We start from the raw sequence: 6,504 nt of genomic DNA on the forward strand, positions 1-6,504 counted from the left end.
AATTCGTCTTCTAGCTCTGGATTGTTTCATGAAACTTTTTCAAGTTAATTATTAGCTTCAAAATAAAGCTAACAGCCACAGTGATATTCCCGAGGTTGGATGAGTTGAAAAGCTTGTTCACCTCTCAATCGACGACAGAGGCTTTTGCACCAATAATAGAGGCTCTGAAGGAGTTGACATCTACAATGTCAGAACTCAAGGCAACTCTTTCAATCCTTCAGAGCTCTGTACTTCATAAAGACAACCTCGTAGAAGCCTTCAGCGCTCTGTCACTCAACCCCTCTTCAATCCAGAAGCTGAAGACAGAGCTATCAGAGGTGGCCGCCCAGTTTGCTGCTGATTTCATCTCTGCAGGCTACACAGACTACTCCACATTCAAGGACAAGATCAAGAACATGTTCTCCTCTGCGGTCACATAKGGTATTGATACCAAATCTTCCAGGGCAAACATCAACCATCTAGCCACTCGCAGAGAGCTAGACGGAATGGTTGAAGCCCTAGGAGATATCGTGAGCAAGCACACAGATCAACTTCTCAAAGAAGCCCGAGCTTCCAATAAGTCTATTAGAGACTGCACTTCAAAGCTCGTCAAAGAAGGTGACTCCTTCAGAAGCGAGATCTATCGAAGTCTCTCTAAAATGAAGTGGGCCTCAGAGATCGATATAAACAACGCTTCTGTGCACGCAGAGCTGGTGATCGAGAAAATGGAGAAGGCGGCTACAAGAATCTTAAGGCCATTGAAGAAGGCTCCCCTTATCTCTTGCAAGGCAGAAGCCACCAAAAACCATGATGATCAAGGAGGTGATGACCATAATCATCATGAGGAGGAAAAGAAGACAGAGAAGAAAGCTGAAGAGCCAAAGAAGATGACCTCTGCTAAACCACTAAAGATAGTGGACTCTACAGAATCCCTGTTCTCAAAAGACACAGCACCAGAACCTAAGGGGAAAGGCAAGGGCAAAGTTGTAGAGGAGTCGCCAGAGAGGGGTCGAGCTCTGAAACGCCACAGGAGATAAACGAAGAAGAGTACGATGACCCAGAGCTCATTCAAGCATTAAAGACGTCTTTGGCAGAAGCTCAAGCAAGAAAGGGCAGAGCCCCTATCCCCAGAGCTGGAGAAGGCTCATCCTCCAAGAGGGCGATGGAGGAAATGTCCACGGGTACGTTCGATGCTCTGCTAGGAACCGTCAAACCTATCCTAGCAGAGGGGTCCACCCAGAGGCCAATTCTAGAAGAAGAAGAAACGAGAGTACCAGAATCTGCCACAGTAGGAAGGGTGTATGAAATCTTTGAATCGATGAGCAAAATTCCCACACAGAAGGTGCGCACAGAGCCTGTAACCACTATGGAGGAGATTCTGCGGTGGCGCTATTCTGCCCTAGACACAGAGCCCCCTTACGATCCAGAGCTTACAGGTATACCCTCTGCAGCTGTGAAGTTTCACTTCTCAAAGCTTACAAAGCCACACGAGCAGGTCTTCTCAGAGAACGTGATAACCTCTCTTGAAACAATATCTCCAAGAACGATGTTGAAGAAGACCATGCTCTATGCTCAATATGTGGTGAAGAGGGACGACGGCAACCTATACACGTTCACAGATGCTGACCTCCACAACATCTGTGTATTTGACTTGATCTTCCTGCACAAAATTCTTAACAAATACATGGAGAGGAGGTCAAGCTATTTTATATCACTCAGAAGGCTAATCGAAGTTATGCGCGCTCAAGTGATATACTACAGCCAGAAGGACTTTGATATAGCGATGAGGTTGGCCCAAACAGAATTGAAGATTTCCCCTCCGAAGAACGGGCCAAATTGGCTACTTAGATGTCATCCCAACACTATTGTCCAAAATCCCATCTTCRGGTTTGTGTTCTTGGACAAGGATGACATTCTAAGGTTCTTTGATCCCACAGAGGCGAACAAATATGCGACAGAGACTCTTGAGTGGCTGTTCAACCAAGTGGCTGCAGAAGTGCAAAAAGGACATCTAAGGGCGGATGAAGTGTCTAGTATTCTGGAAGTGATTAAAGTTCAAGTCTCCTTTGGAGAATGGATATTCAAGTCTGCAGAACCATCAAGACAGATCTGCAGTTTGCCGTAGACAACTATCCAGACTCTGTTGTGGCCTAATCTTCTGTAATAGATAGGCCTGAGCAACAATTTTGTAATTCTTTCAATTTGTGTAATTCTTTTCAGAGGATGAGTTTTATCTCCTTTTGTAATTGTTTCAATTAGTCATTTCTTGCATTAATTTATCGATTTTTACTTTTTCATACTTAGGGGGAGATTGTTAGCTCCAATATTTAGTTAATGTAAAAGTATGAAAAAGATTTCTACAAGTGTTGACAGAAGGGTTTCTTCCACAGAAGACAACAAAGGACCAGCAACAGAAGCTGTTTGATCGTACAAGTCAAGATTGACATAACCTCTGTTGTCTCTTAAAGAGGTTCTGGAAAATGGTCCTCTGGAAAAAAGAACCTACAAGCCTTCTACAGCAGAGCCTCTGAGGTGGCTCACAGAGGGTCTGCGGATTTGTCTTCTATGAAGATCCTGTTCTGCTTTTTTTTCAAAGGTTGTTAGTTGCACGTGCTTCTCACGTGACTAGGTCTTTATTCGACTTTATTTGGATGGCTTGGATGATTTCATACGTCTAGGTCATGTCAGAAAGGTCGTTAGGAGCTAGTATAAATATCAGCTTAGGCCTTTGTAATTCAGTGTGCTTCCGTATTGTAATCGTCTTATTTTCAATCAATTGAAAAACCTTTCAAGCTATTCTATTGCATTCATCATCTTCATATCAATCTGTGTGTTCTTGATTTATTACTCTGTTGTGCTCTTATCATTGTTTCCGTTGCACTGTAATCGTCCTAAAGATCATCAAGAGTAAAAGATCAAATACTAAATCTGAATTTACAGGTCCAACACGGGTCTCACTCAAAAATATTGAATTTTGAGCATTTAAATGTTTATTATAAAACTTTAGGAGAAAAAATAATGTTGTTGAACAAAAGATGTCTAACAACAGTGACTTTTGTGGTTATAAAAGTTAAAAGTAAAATGATTTTTGGAAGGTTCCTTTGACAATGATTGGTGAAACTAAGAGTTCAGGAACATAATATGTATTTCTGTCCAAATAGCAACTTTTTGTGCAAAAACCTTTTATTTAATAAGGGTATCAACTTTAACCCATAGAAGTTTATTGGTATTACATAAGGTATAATCTTACTTTATCTTTATCGTGACCCGATGGGTGATCTAACTATTGGATTTCGGGTGTTTAGGACATTAGCGCGGACGTTGGGGCTCTAAGCCTCATTAAAACCTTGGATATTCATCTACAAACTAGTGAGTTTCTTCACGGCCCCACTTTTGCTGCTTTTAGTTATTTTTAACTGGGGGAAAAGCATGAAAGAATGCAAACTTTACTGTTTAGTTGTAAAACTAATGGACTAAAGAACTTTTTAGTCAAAGTTGTCAAAATCATGAAAAATTGATTGTTATTGCACTACCTATAAATGATGAATTGATGTGGTTGAGAGGATATTTCAAAAAGTCCCCTTCCGTACACGCTACTAGTTAACTCGGGCATGTCCCTGGGCCGTGGTAATTGTGGATAGCCGCTATTGTGTTGATAGTCCCACCCAAAAAAGGGTGCACATTACCTATGTTTTTCATAAGTCTACTCATGTGTGCAAATGAGCCATCGCTGAAGTAGTACTGATACGAACCATGGTACCTAAGTGAGTGAACGGACCACTTATGTTAGTTCGTAAACTAATGGGGCACATTGGTCAGGTACGGCTCTTTAGCGTCTCAAGTTTTTAAGCATCGATGGAAAAATTTACATTTATATTGTGCATATATGTATAAGTTTGCAAGTTGTGTTTTATGCATTGTAAGTATTTTGTGCATATGAAAAACCCGTGAACTCACCAACTCTTTGTCTTTGACGTCGTTTTATGTTTCATGCTATTCAGGATATTAAGTAAGAAGGGAAGTTTTGGAAGGAATTATGCGATAACCCTTGTTCACAAGTTTTAGAAATCACTTTTTGTAAATAATGTTTTCTTCGTGAACAGTAAAGTTATGAATTTGTAAATTTTCATGGATTATGTAATTAATAGTGTTATCTATCGAATGCAGCTATGAAATGCTTACCTGTTACGCCTCGTGTTTTCGCTGTAGCGGGGTGTGACAGATTTGGTATAAGAGCTTCGGTTATAGAGAACACTGGTTTTTCTTAAAACCAAACTATAACCAAATGTTTTCAAAACAAAGTTACTAAGTATAACCAGAGGATGAAAGTCGTGTTATTATACTTAAATTAAACAGAGCCTGATCACATATGTTTAACTTAAGTATTATGATAAAAGATTCTAATCGGTTGTGTTGAAAGTATGCTCAAATATAGAAAATTTATCTAAAAACATGAAAAGCATGATTGTGTGTGTTTGCATGAATTTTGAATATCCATCGCCCTAGACTAACCAGAAGCTCTGGTTGTGAAGGGAAGTAAGTTATATAGAGCACTAAGACAACCTGAGGGTCAACTTTGTATCTAGATGCTTGGTAGTTAGACATAGATAAAGGGGTTTAGTCTCTATAACCTTTGTATTCAAAAGTTTGCACTATGCACTAGGTAAGATTTTCCTGGACATAGAAAGTGAGCTTTGCGTTTTAGTTTTGATTAAGGACCACTATTGTATATAAATGAGGAGCATCCAGAAGCTCTGGTTAGAGGAACCAGAGGCTCTGGTCCACGAAAGGAAGATATATATTTCTGTATGTGGAACCAGAGATCGATGGAAGGTGGTCCATCGGTTTGCCAAGCATGAGGAACCAGAGATCGATGGAAAGCGTTCCATTGGTTTACCAAGTATGAGGAACCAGAAATCGATGGAAGGTGATCCATCGGTTTGCCAAGTATGAGGAACCAGAGATCGATGGAAGGCGATCCATCGGTTTGCCAAGTATGAGGAACCAGAGATCGATGGAAGGCGATCCATCGGTTTGCCAAGTATGAGGAACTAGATGTAATATTCGGGTTTCAATTTTTGATTTAAGATTTTCTTTAACATATATATATATATATATATATATATATGTGTGTGTGTGTGTGTGTGTGCGTGTGCGTTATGATTATGTGAAACTTTTGAGATGTAATTTTAAATTGAAAGGGGGGGAGGTCAGCTGGATGTGTCGTCCACCACATTTCCCTTAGCACTATATATATATATAGAAAGTTTGAGTTAGATGAAAGGTTTTTACACACTTTTTATAATAGGAAAGATTTCCTTTTGAATCATACGAATTGGCAGAGAAGAAGAAGAGAATTCAGAATTAGGATTATTTGTTTAAGGTGAGTGTATATTGCTTTAAAGTATTGGTTATTACATCTTTTATTGTTAGAATCTGCTATTTATGAACTGTATTTCATAAATATTTAGTTAAGTGTTAAACCGGACAAAGAGTGTCCGGAGTTTTTCTTAAACCGGTCAAGAGGTGACCGGATCTCATCTAAATCGGTCAAAGGTTGAGCGATGTATTGTATGGATTGTTTTAAATCGGTCAAAGGTTGGGCGATGTATTGTCCGGATTGTTTTAAATCGGTTAAGTTGTGATCGGGGTATTGTCTGGACTTGTTATCCGGATAAAGAATTTGACTTAATTCTAAGTGTTAACCGGACAAAGCTTATACAAGGTGTTGTCCGGATTGTTGACCGGAGATGATATAACCCTTTTGATATTCCAAGTGTTTGTCCGGATTTCATATCTGGACAAGGTTGACCGGACTTCAAATCCGACTAAAGTGTTAAACATTTGAGATGTAATGGCGGTGTAACCGCGAGAAAGAGGTAATGGCGGTGTAACCGTGAGAAAGATGAAATGGCGGTGTAACCGCGAGAGAGATGTAATGGCGGTGTAACCGCGAGAGAGATGTAATAGAGATGTAATGGCGGTGTAACCGCGAGAGAGATGTAATGGCGGTGTAACCACGAGAGAGATGTAATGGCGTTGTAACCGCGAGAAAGATAAATAAGTATATGTATCTGATCAGGTTTGATTTTGAACTGATTGTTTAGAAAGTGTTATATTTGTTTGAGATTTATGCACTCATTAGACCTTTTGGGTCTAACGCTCAGTTGTTCGACTAACCGGTTTTGCAGGTCATCATACCTCGCAGGATAAAGGAAAGGGAAAAGTTTAATGTTGATGACATTTGTTTACTCATAAATGCAGTAAAGAAAGTTTTTGTTAGTCCACATTTTGTAAACAATGTTACATTTTGTGTTATAATTATGATGATGTGGATTATCTGTCTGGTGGAAATTGTGGGCTTTTACAGTTGGTATCAGAGCCTTAGTTTAAGGGATCTGGGTTTTTGCGAAATACTTAGACTTAAACTATAGGTCTGGAAAGTTATGATAATAGGTTTCACTGGGTCTATGAACATGAGAAATATGTTATAGCTGAACCTATTATGAGAAAGATAGATTATAT

Source organism: Cynara cardunculus, assembly GCF_001531365.2.
Source record: "Cynara cardunculus var. scolymus isolate 2C chromosome LG 2, CcrdV1, whole genome shotgun sequence".
In the NCBI taxonomy this organism is placed as follows: domain Eukaryota; kingdom Viridiplantae; phylum Streptophyta; class Magnoliopsida; order Asterales; family Asteraceae; genus Cynara; species Cynara cardunculus.